The sequence below is a fragment of the Ambystoma mexicanum genome, chromosome 8 (assembly GCF_040938575.1).
Source record: "Ambystoma mexicanum isolate Mex_15411 chromosome 8, UKY_AmexF1_1, whole genome shotgun sequence".
NCBI classification, from domain to species: domain Eukaryota; kingdom Metazoa; phylum Chordata; class Amphibia; order Caudata; family Ambystomatidae; genus Ambystoma; species Ambystoma mexicanum.
In genome coordinates, this window is record NC_090929.1 from 1368275676 (window position 1) to 1368287677 (window position 12002).

Below are 12002 nucleotides of genomic sequence, written 5' to 3' on the forward strand. Positions count from 1 at the left end.
CTTGTCAGAAAACGACCATAATACTGGTATTGAGACGAAATAAGCTTCGTGGTTTTGGAGGACGATTATATCTATGAGACCATTTTTGAGGAACACAAGGTGGTGCAGATGAGGACAGTCAATTGACATTGCATCCCCTCTGCTTAAGCTTCAAATAATGCCATACCTCTATCCGCAACCCAAGAACACCTCTGCTTGGAATCCCTGGGGCCATAATGGTGCAACTGTAGGGCTCCTTCTGTACTTCTGTGAATAGGTTCCTCTGCAGAGATGCCAACCCAGACTAGCGGAGAGCTAGAAGGCAGCCAATGCAGAGAGGTATGCAGCTGTAGGGGAGCGACGCTGGTGTGCTGAATGGTGGGGAATGAACCCCAGAGAAGCTGAAATGAAGATATTCCTACCGAAGCAGTGGACACTGCTCCAGGCATACCTGCAATAAAGAGTCCTTTGGGATTGTGTGCGGACTCAGCCCTGCAGTGCTAGCTTGCGTCCCATCTGGCATCTCCAAAGCATCTCCCCGAAAGTAATGAGGCTCGAGATCAGATGGGGACAGTCAGCGGAGAGCAACATCCTCATTGCTAATACCACAGTGCAGGTGGCGGTTAGGTAAGGTACCAAAATGCCTCATCTGCCAAGAGGCTCAGCCAAACACATTGACACCTGTAGACGGCCTAGAGCAGGCACTGAGGTGCTACAGCACCCGGCTCCTGCTGGGGGATATGGGGCATTACATCATGTGACTTATCACACAGCCCCTACCTTGTTGTGGATACCTCAACATACATTTTCACACACTCGGATTGGATCCCAGATACCTTGATGCCCCCGAGATACCAACCACACTGACACAGGACTGTGCACTCCGGTGAACAGCATTAGCTTCCATAGAGAACACTGAAAACGTAAGTTGCACAGCCCCCACACCTTCATTCTGTTTACTGGGATCTGTAGATATATTTTCTGGCCCGGTAGTTCTGTAGGCGTTGGGGGAATTGCAGAACCAGTTATCACTAGGTTTCATTATAGTCCATCTGCCGCCATGAGGGGCTTCTAAGCAGGGGGCCACACAAATGATGTGTTATTTTTGGGATGCTGTTGGTTTACAAGCACTTGTTTCAGCTGAGATTTAGATTTTAGGGGTGAGGGGTTTGATGTGAAGGTCAAACAAGCATGGACCTTCACCACAGCGATTCCCTTATTATCTAAGTGTAGCATTAGGCTCCGACATTCTCTATCCTCTATCAGAACACTTTTCAAATCCGCCACAATACATACAGGGAATCAGCTCACTTTTGCTCATAGATCAATGGCTCCACAAGTAACAGCTCTCTGGGCCGACCATAGGGGTCAATTTCAAGTTTCAACACTTGTGCCCAGATATCAACATAGACCCAGCCCACCCTCGTATGCACTGGTCTACAAAATCTAGCTCTCTTCCCCCCACCCATGCCAGATGTGTCACAACATCATTTGTTATCAGTATCTTGTCGGACTGCGCCCTAAACACTGCAACTCCTTGTGCTCTGTATCAAACAACACCGGACGCTGCCTCCATCCAAGTTAATCTCATCATTAAAGCTCCTGCCTATCGTCCCAGGCCCTTCCCTCTTCCAGTGTCGTTACCTGCCAGCTATCCAAACTTGGAAACAATGGGATCTTCAGAGAGCTTGACCAACTGGGTGGTGGGGGGACTGTTAGGAGTATCCCTGTTTTTCTTCCCAGGCCTACGGATGCTCCATTACCCAGATGTCCCAGCCCTTCTCGCCAGCATGCAGCACATCTAACGTAAGACACTTTCAGCCCTGTTAAGACAGTGACGACCCACCCGCTCTTCCGATGCACATTGTAATCTCATGTGGAGTGTTTGGAAGGTGGAAGAAGGAAGTCAGTCCTAGCTCGCATCAGCTTCTGTACAGTCTGAGTGAGTGCAAGCCTGACAGATTGTGAGGCCGACTCCCTTTTCCAAAATGCACTCCTACACGTAAAACCCTAGCTGGCCTAAGTAAAACAGATATATCAGTCTGAAGTTTATTAACTGCTGCCTTGAGCGACCCAGTCAAAGTCTTACAAGAAAAGATAAAAAGAAAATCTGAAAGGGTCCTATCCAGTGGTCACTCATTCCCAAATTGGTATAACGCCTTAAATCAAGATGGTGCCTACACTTTACATTCACCTGAATGCTACTGCACTGTTTCAAATAAATGTTAACTGTACCAAACACAGGGTGGTCTGTTTCCTTGTGAAATCTTCAAATTTTTTCACTAATCAGTTCAAAGTCATTCTCATTGTTTCACACTTCGGATGTAACACTTTAACCTTGGACACCACAGTTCTTAGTTCAAAAGGCCACATCATTGACCAAATAATTAAAAAATTGAGCAGGATTTCAAGGCCCAGTTAAAAAAGCTTTTTGCTATACAACCTTTGTCTAATGCCAAAGGAGTGGAAATACTGACAATGAAGCAGTGAGAGAACGTCTTACTTATTATTGTGCACTTTCAAAAACAAGTGTTCATATGGCTACATTCCAACAGGGACTCTGGGACAAAATACAGGATGCACCATGTCCTACCCACCACTGAAGACCCTATTGAGGTAGCACCAGGAATTGATCAATTAACCTAGGACCTTCAGTCTGAGCAAAAGGATCCCTTTTCTTTTCATTGCCAGTCCACCACCTCTTGCCATGACTGAAGTAATGGAAGAACCCACATCAATGCAGAATGGATGACTTAGAGGATCCTTCTATGTGGAAAAAAGGAACAAGTGTCATCTTAAAACTCAACGGATATATTTTGTAAGAAACGCTACTTGGCATTCGCCTGCCCCATATCAAGTTTGGGAAATGCCAAAGTTTGCAGAGAATGGTCACATATGGCCTAAAGAACCCAGAGACCGCTCAAAGTTTTTCATTGATAATCTTTGGTAGGAGTCCAGCCAGGTGTCCCTACTTCCCTGGTTAGTATTTAGCACTTAGTTCCCCCTACTGTCTAAATACTACCTGGCTGGTAACAAGGGCCTAAACGCCATCAGCTTGTCAGTCTAATCTCCGTCAGGGACTATCTTGGCTAGACCTACTCCAAAGTTTTTGTTAGTTCAAAGTGATTGTAGGGATGTGCCTTAGAGGCACCAAAAGCCTAACTGTCCTTGCTCACTCTACCTTGTATAGATTGTATACACTTAATTGTCCAATACTTGGCTCATGCAGATGTTTTCTTCTTCTTTAATCCAAGAGAAATGTGTCTCACCCATGGCTTATCCATCTGCCTCCCTTTGTACTTTGCAGCTATTCCTTACAAATAGCATCCTTGATCCCAAGCCAACATAGACTCCTCTTTGCTTTGCACACAAAGCTTTTCTTCCAGTGTCTCCTGACCAAACCTAAGAAAATGCGCAAAGGGAAAAGTATTTCAACTGGCCATCTGTATTGTTCCAAAAGGTACACAAATGAACAAATGATCAATATTCTCCAAGGTTTGACAACTCTCAGAATGATGAGGGAAGATCTTCCCTTCCTGTGAGTGTTCAGCTTCTCCTCAGCTCTCAACCACAGTTCCTTTCCTTGACAAAAAAAAACAAAAACTTTCCTATCAAGGGGTATGTCACTCATCCCCTTTACTCACTTATTTCACCAAGATCAATCCCTTTTCTATCCCAAGGAGGTATGGTTCCCTTCCCCTGGGTATTCACACACTGTCAGGAGGCAGTCTAGAAGGTCTTCATTTATTATGGGATGCAGGTCCTTGAATCCCCAATCCCCTTGCCTGGTATACTTCCCTGCAAGGACTTCACAACAGTTAGTGCACTTGCCTGATCTGAATGTCACAAGGCCTAGTAGGGCCATTATTGCTCTCTTTCTCCCTTGTCCCTTCCCCCCTTTTTTTGGTCTTGAGGCGTCTTGAAACACCATTTGTATCCAATCAAATAAAAATTCAACTTCCCTTCTGGATGCGGGTCCCCAGACTCACGACAGTGTGTCTGGTATACTTTTCTGCCAGGACTTATTGTCCGTGTTCTCTTTATCTTTGGGTGCAGGTCTCCAGACTCGCAATGGACTGCCGGAAGTGGCCCTGGAAAGTTTTTTTTAAAGTGGCTCCATATTTGGCCAAAGGAACGAGCACAGCACGTGAGCCCAACCCTTCTATGAGGGGATTGCAAGTATCCCCCAAGAAGATGTTGAATAAAAATAGTCCAATTTAGTGCATTTAAACCATGTTTTAATCATATATGAATTCAAAAAATGCAATTTTTAAATAAGTTAATGATCTCGCAAAGTAAATCTTCAATGAAAGATGGACAAACCACGAGTGCAATATCAGTCTCAATAAAGGTAAGTAACCTATCAAACAAAGCAGGGATTGGAACAAATGTTTTTATTAAGTAATAGAAATCTATGAAAACTAGAGGTGTAAAACAGCTAATAATAAATATTCAATATCTCGTGTAACATTCTACAATGCATGGAAGAGTTGACTGCGATGAGTGGTTCAGGCCTGTGTTAGGGGGTACCTGATGCAGTGCAGCATTAGTGGGATGTCCAGTGCAGTGCTGTTTGTCATAACAACATTTGACCTTTGCCTACCAACTTCCTATTTTGGTAAAGGTGGGCCAGTTTTTTGCCCCATCTGGGCCAGTTTGATGAGTTACTTCACCATGCAGCTAGTAGTTTTGACTCGTGTTGTTGAGTAAATATTCTTTAAAATGCACAACTTGCATCACATTTTATGAAAAACCTCCCCCTTGGGTACTACTCAAACAGTCCGTTACAAAAGCAATGAACGACCATTTGTAGCAGTGGGACACTTTTTCATTGGTGCCCAAGACAATTTTATGCCCCGGTCCGACACTGGCTGAGTGCATGAGCACCAGTGTACAATCACCGCCAGAACATCAGCCTACACCCAGAACCTCCAAGTGAGTCTGCTAACTTTGGCAGAAGAGCCTAGATGTGATAGCTCAGTGACCTCGCTCAGGCCCAGTGGGGCGAGGGTTGGGAACTTGGGGAAGGTCTGCAGCCTCATGCAGGGATAGATCCCACCTCCCTGACTGCGAGAGATGAGGTCAAGGGCTGATGCCACGTGCCAGCCCATACACTCCACCACAAGAGGAGGGTGTTTCTGAACTCAAACAGACATTGTGCAGATGTGCAGGCCCACAGGGCCAGGCGGCACTGGGGAAGCTTGCAGGTTATGTGGTTACTTAGAAGGTAGATGGATTTGTCTTGTCTAATCTGCACCGGGGGCTCCAGCTTTGTACTGGGTTTTCTGGATGCTGTAGCAGATGTAACTGCCCACGTGGCAGTCAGCAGGCAGGATTTGGACCCTCAGGTGGCAAGCAGAGTGGCAGGGCACTAGATCCAATGAGATGTGGTGGTGTGGGAAGTGTACAGAAGGATGTACTCGCACAGGAGATAATTTGCATAGGACATATTTCATTATTACTACTGTTGGTTTGCTTATCCATTTGTTGATATTATAATATGTAATAAAAATTAATTTTGGGAACATCAGAATGACCACCAATTTCTCAAACGTGTCGTGCTGGTAATTCAAACATGCATTCCTTCAGAGCATGCAATGCACATTGATATGGTGCTCATTTCCTCTGTCAGAATAGTCACCCTAACAGTAGAATGTGTGCAAACCATGAGACATATATACAGCTATGGACAGTTTAATTTTTTAAGTTTGGGCAGAGGACGACTTATAGATGCAGTCTCTGAGAACGTGCACCAGGACCTCAGGCAAGACAGTTTTTGCAGGAACACAGCTCCCTTCCGGCCACTTCTTCCTCCCGAGTCCAGGCCCTTTTGCAAACTTAGAGAGAAACTGAAACCCACATAATTCAATGTACATCTGAATACTGCGCTCAATGTCATTTGCGTTCATGATGATGCAACATATTCAGTCCTCTTGCACAGCAAAACAAATGTTCTCCATTTGCTTGGTCACACTGTACACACCGCTTCAGTCATCACGAGCCAAGCCTCCCCTGCTGTAACAACAACCACCCAGCCATCCCCACCTCTACTTTCCATCCCTAACCTCACATGACATCACACAGCCCACTGGCGATATAGCCAGGATGCAATTTGCCTCCATCCTCACCTGCAACCCCTCCTACTTCAGCACGAGGATCTCTATAGTGCTCTACTGCGGCACGGCACCCCTGTACTCCTGGTGCACACACACAACTCAGCTGGATGTGTTACAGCCCCAAAACTACGTCACCACACACAACATCTCTTCCGAGTGGCTGGGAGGTGAGTGGGATCGTACATAGTGCCTAGTGTGGCGCTCCCATGCTAGGGCTGTTCTTTATCCATGTAGGAAGGCATCAATGTTGTAGTTCTGTATGTGCAGCGCTCCACGGCCCTCCAGACTAGGGTCTGCACGTTCTAAATGCTTAATAAAACCTTGACGCTCCCAATTAACTTTAGCAGATTAAGGAACCAATGAACATGGAGTTTAAGTGATTGGAGGGGATCACACAGTGCGGCAGACTCAAACGTGCATGTGGGTACTGCAGATTCAATACAAAGAGTGTGGGTTACTGTTTATTAAATCATGTTGCCCGAGAATTATAGTTGCTTAAAGCGGCCAAGTCAATGGCGCTCACTGAAAGCCAGTCCCTGCCTACTTTCAGAGAGTCTAGTGGGTCTACGGGAACTTGACGGAGAGGCAGCAGGGGATGGGAGTTATTTACTCAAGGAATGAGAAGAGCACAGAAGAAAGAGAAAGGAAGAGAGAGAGAGAGACCAGCCCACAGGCCAACCGCAGCTCCTCCAGGGAAGGGAGAGTGCTCAGGTCAACCGTAGCTCCTGCAGAGGGAGGGGTAGCCCAGCACACTGGGAGAAAAAGCCCAGCACACATGCCATCTGAAGCTAACCTGGGTAATGGAGACACTCACAGACAACTGCAGCGCCTACATGGGGGTATAGACCTCAAAATATGTATCAAACCCCAGATGTTCTGAGTATAGTGAGCGCGACCCCCACACAAGTTCAGCAGCAGTTATCCCCAGGCAATGGAGACCCTCAAATATGGACCAAGTGGCAGCTTTCAGAGACCCTCACACATAGATACCACACTGATCCAGCAGGGAGATGGGTCCCTCACAAAGAAACCCATTATGTACATAAGTGGTATTTTCGCAGGTTGGTTCCCTCAGACTGATAAAATAACGAGCTATTCTCACCTGTAACAATGCTTTTCCTTGTCCCACGGTTCAAAGGAAGAAAGAAAAGTGTGCGTTTTCCAAGCGTACCTCGGAAAGCAGTCTCCCTCACCCCCTCAAGTGGGACAGTATATATCACGAACACACACCTCTCCTTCAGCCAGTTCATTGACCTGGCAGTGGCATCATAAATATGCCCAGAAGATAGACTGCTTTCACCCCATCCTCCAACCCCCCTCCAATACAGTAACCTCCTCCAGGATCCCCTATACTCATGGTGTCTTATCTACTCACTCCTCTCCTCTGAACCCACATACCTCAGTGTTCTAAGTTGTACCCAGTCCAGCTCCCCCCTTGCTCATAGTGTCCTTCATGTTGATGCTCAGAGCCTGATGTTACACTCATTTTCTAGTCTAATGGCCATGTCACTGACTCGATACAATGCATGGTGGCAGCCAATTCAAGGCAAACCACCCAGGCTGAGGCGAAATCACGCGATGTGCTTGTATCCTTCTGCGGGTATGTCCCAGTCCAGCCGTGTGTCTCTCCCTCCCCCTGGCTCAGCCCTATTTTGCTGTGCAGTAAATGCCGCTGAGTGCCCAGGTGTCCCTTCCCTGGGCTCACCGGTATTGCTTGCCTGCATCAGCATTCTCCATACTTCTCTTCCTCTCCAGCAGGGCAGCATCTCCTTCAGGTGCTGTCTCGTCTGTCCCCTGGTCTTCGCCGTGCCTGGAGCTTCGCTCACCTGCCTTCTGTGCTGTTGGGGTCTCCTCCTCCTCCTCCATCATCATCATCATCATCATCATCACCACCACCACCACAAAGGCCATAACAGTTTATGAACTTAGGGAGATATCCTACCTTGAGTAGGAAGGGGACTACCATATTTCCTCCAATGAGTCTCCTTCCCTCCCTTGAAGGTCCTCTCGCCCCATATGGTCCTCTCTCGGGCAGCCACCACCAGGATTGGAATCCGGTAGTGGTTGGCCTTTCCTGGCCATATGGGAAGAGAGTTCACTGGTAGATTGTGTGATGGCTTAGCTGGATTCATCACAACTCCCTCTTAGACTCACTCACCCATCGTGCATGCACACTCACCATACATTACCACTTTCTGTAACCAACCAATACTTCATATTTTCTTCAAAATGTCTTCACACTCAAATCAATCCACTGTCCTTACTCCTGCTGGTCCCTTGATTTGCCGCTGCCTCCTCTGACTTCAGATGCATAAGCCACACCTTACTGTTGCTGTCCCTCTTGTACTCACCCCTCCTACTGCTTCTCCTGTTGTATTTCTGGCCCTAACCATTCTGATTCTGTCTCCCCCAGGAGCTGTTACAAGGGTCAGTGTTTACAAAAAAAGGGGGCTAAACACCACCCCTTTCTTTCGAGCAGGGCTGCATGCAACAATGGTGGCCTTCAATGGATAGTGCCCAAGTTTGCGTTATGGTACAGCATTGTGGTGAATTTCGAGCCAACTATTGTAGCAAGCCACTCCATGACACCTTGATACATTCGTCAATGCTGTAGAGCGCGGCATATGCTGCAGATGCTTGGTGGTGCACCAACTTCCTCTCGGCTGCCCAGATTCTCTGTCTGATTACCAGTTCTCTTATCACTGCACTGAAAACTCTGCTGACTGGACTGTTCAGTCTTAAAACTCAGAATGGTTACACTCTTTCCTGGGTTTCTGAGGTCTGTGGTATATGGTTACATAATGTACATGCTCTTGAATAGCACCAGTCTGCCACTTGTGCTTGTTTTAGTGCCCATTGCTCTGTATCAAAAGGTGGGGGTGATGATTAATGGCAGAGGCAGATGCTAAACCTTTGGTGGGTGCACGTTAGAAGTACCTTGTTCCTTTCTGTCCAGCTTATTTCTATGGATATGGTGAAAGCACTTGGGAGAATGCAATCCATATAGAAGAGCACAAGATCTGATAAACTAAAATGTTGGGGAGTACAGTAAGGATGGAGAATACATCCAATGGCCTGAATGTGCATGAAAATACAAGCTGCGAAAGTCTTTGTCAAAAGTCACGCAGCGTAGAAGCAAACGATCAAATATAAAAAAAAGGCTTTACCTGCATAGGTCCAACAAAGCACTAGTAGCCATGCTTCCGCAAGTCATAATGCATACACCTTATAGATGAACATAACTGAGTCCTTAAATAGATACAGCATTATTTCACATTAGTTAGGGAAACATAGAAGTATTAATAATGATAATAAATGACCGTAGCCCATTACATTAGCTGAATACACAGTACATGTAGGCCTCAAGATCTAGTTAGCTATCCCTGAAGCATGAAAACCCCCACAAATTCAGCAGAAAACATCAGCTAGACACAGAACAAAAGACTGAATGTTGTGCAGTGATTGGTTAAGACAAGGGGGTGAGCATCTTCCCAGGCCTGAGTTGTGGTAGTGAGGTAAAATTTATGTTCCTAGGCAGTACATCCAAACATATATAATGAAGGTCAGAAGCTGGCAAAAACTGAATATGGAGCAGTGAAGAGTGTGCTATTTAAGATAGAAAGATCAAGGTACAATACTGCCCTCTATAGGACAAATCGAACTAACAGAGCTCCAATTGCTAAGAAAGAAGTCATGGAAGCATAATTATGCATGAAGTAGAAACGATTAGGAGTCAATGATTTTTATGGAAGCGCATACATAACCCTCACAGCATGTACAGAATAGTAAGAAGGAAACTTTATGAAATCACAGGTTATAGAAGTAGATATTACAGGGTCTGCAGTAGCGGCCCTGTAGTTATGGTTAAGTTGCTCAACCCATTGGAAGAGCACTTTTTGGGTGGCTTATAACTTCGCCCCCCTAGACCAATCCTTACAAAACTTTGCAATACAAGTATATGACCCCATCAGATTGATTCTGCAAAGGTTGGTGAGGATTTGTGCAGGGGGGGCAAAGTTATTGGGGGTGGGGGGTCAGAAAATATGTTTTTCCCCATAGACGCAATGGAAAAGCTATTTTTCTCACGCCTACAACCCAAACCGCTGGATGGATTTTCACCAAATGTGCAGCAGGAACGGTGGCTTGGTCCCGAAAGCATGCTTTTGTACATTTGGTGTAAATCCACCCAGTTGTTTTTTTTTTAAAAAAACAGCCAAAAATGAGGTCAAACAAAATTAGTGGCATCTGAGATCGGTCCGCAGACTCACTTCCCTGTTCAATCCGCGGATGGGCCTCCGATTGGTCCAGAAGCTGACGTTTAATCTTTTAATGATCCATGGCCAGGAAAGGGGACTGTGGAGACCGTGGATAGTTGTAACGGTCCATTGATTAGGGTCCTTATTGTATGCTAGAGGAAAGTATTTGGGACAGAAAATTGTTTCTGTCCTTTTATATTTTTCTTTAGTATGCAATTGTCCATTATTTCCATTAGCATAACACAAAATGCTAACAGACATTTTGGAGAATCTTATTGAGTATCTACTTAACTGAGAAATGTAAAGCAGATGGAGTCAATACGATTTTTTTTTTTAGTTCTAATTTTAAACTGTGAAAGGGGGTTCTTAAAGGAACCCTTTTTTTATTTATTTGTTTTTTGCAGCAGAGGTCAGAATGTAAGGTGGGGAGGGAAATGAGGGAAGAGGCACCAATCACAAATACGGTGGGGCGGGTGGACAGGGGAAGATGTTTTGCGAGTGCGTTATATCTAAATTAGGGGGCAAGGTTTCTCATGCTCCTTGATTACAGCTTCAAAAGCACTTTGAAATTGATGCCCCCTGCAGAGTTATGTGTTGCAGTATATAAAGAATACGGTTATCTTTGAAAGATATGGATCAACAGCCTCGTCCATCGCTTAAGGTAGCTGGTGGGATTGTGTGCCCCACAGAAGTAGGCTGTGTGGTTACAGTTTTGGTTAAGGAAGATGAGGTGGAGGAAAATGGCCTACTACTTGCTAAGAAAGGAACAACCTTTCCGAGAGGATTGCAGTGGTTGGATTTGGTGTGGCAGCACATGGAGGTGGTTCTGTAGTAGTACTGCCTAGGTTGCCCACAACCGAGTACGATGTTGCACTCAGTGCATTTCACTTTGGCAGCTTTGGCCTTTGCTACGTTTCCAACAGTGTTGAAGAACTGCCACACCCATGATTCTCTCTAGGTGCTAGAGGTAGGCAATTATTCTACCTCCTCTTCCTGGTCTTCTTGATTGTCTTTTAAAGCATTGTGCTTCTTTAGTTATGTAGGTCCTACAGCTGGTGGTGGCTCTTGGGGAGGAGGGAGGACAATAGCTGATGTCATTATTAAGATTTATAGCAGTTTATCTAATATTCTTCCAAGTATGTGCTGTGTGCGAGATTGTTAATGGATAATGAGTAAGAATAGGTCTAGGAGCTGTGCAAGGGTCTATTTTGATCTTTAAAGTTCCTAGTTGAGCTGAAAAAAGTTCTGAACTGTTCACGAAGCATAGACCCGTTCGTGAAGTGCAGATGCATTTGCAAACACGTCATCATGCCGCGTGCATTGTCACGCAACACTGTCCGAAAAGTCTGCAATTACGTCAGGAGTTTATGAACGTCGACAAACACTAAAACAGTGGAAAAAGTTGCAAACAGTGTACAGAAGTGTTAAAAATGATGCTATATGGTGGGAAAAGGCAGAGTTGTAAGGTGAAACTTTGTAAATTGGAGAAAAATGTTGCTATATTGGGGTAAGTATGATATTGGTAAATTGTAGCAAATTAGGGTGTACTGGTAAAAACCCATGAAATTCAAAGAAAAAACTTTGTTAAAAGGACGTTATGGTTACAAGCAAAACCAAAAACTTCCAGAAATGTGTCAGTTTCAGTAAGCTA

General features: G+C 45.3%; 1 protein-coding gene across 2 annotated transcripts in view; it reads right to left on the minus strand.

The window, feature by feature from the left end:
* DOCK1 (dedicator of cytokinesis 1) overlaps window positions 1-12002 on the minus strand; it is a 2312292-nt gene that overhangs the window by 2121017 nt on the left and 179273 nt on the right. The gene's annotated exons all lie outside the window — the stretch shown is intronic.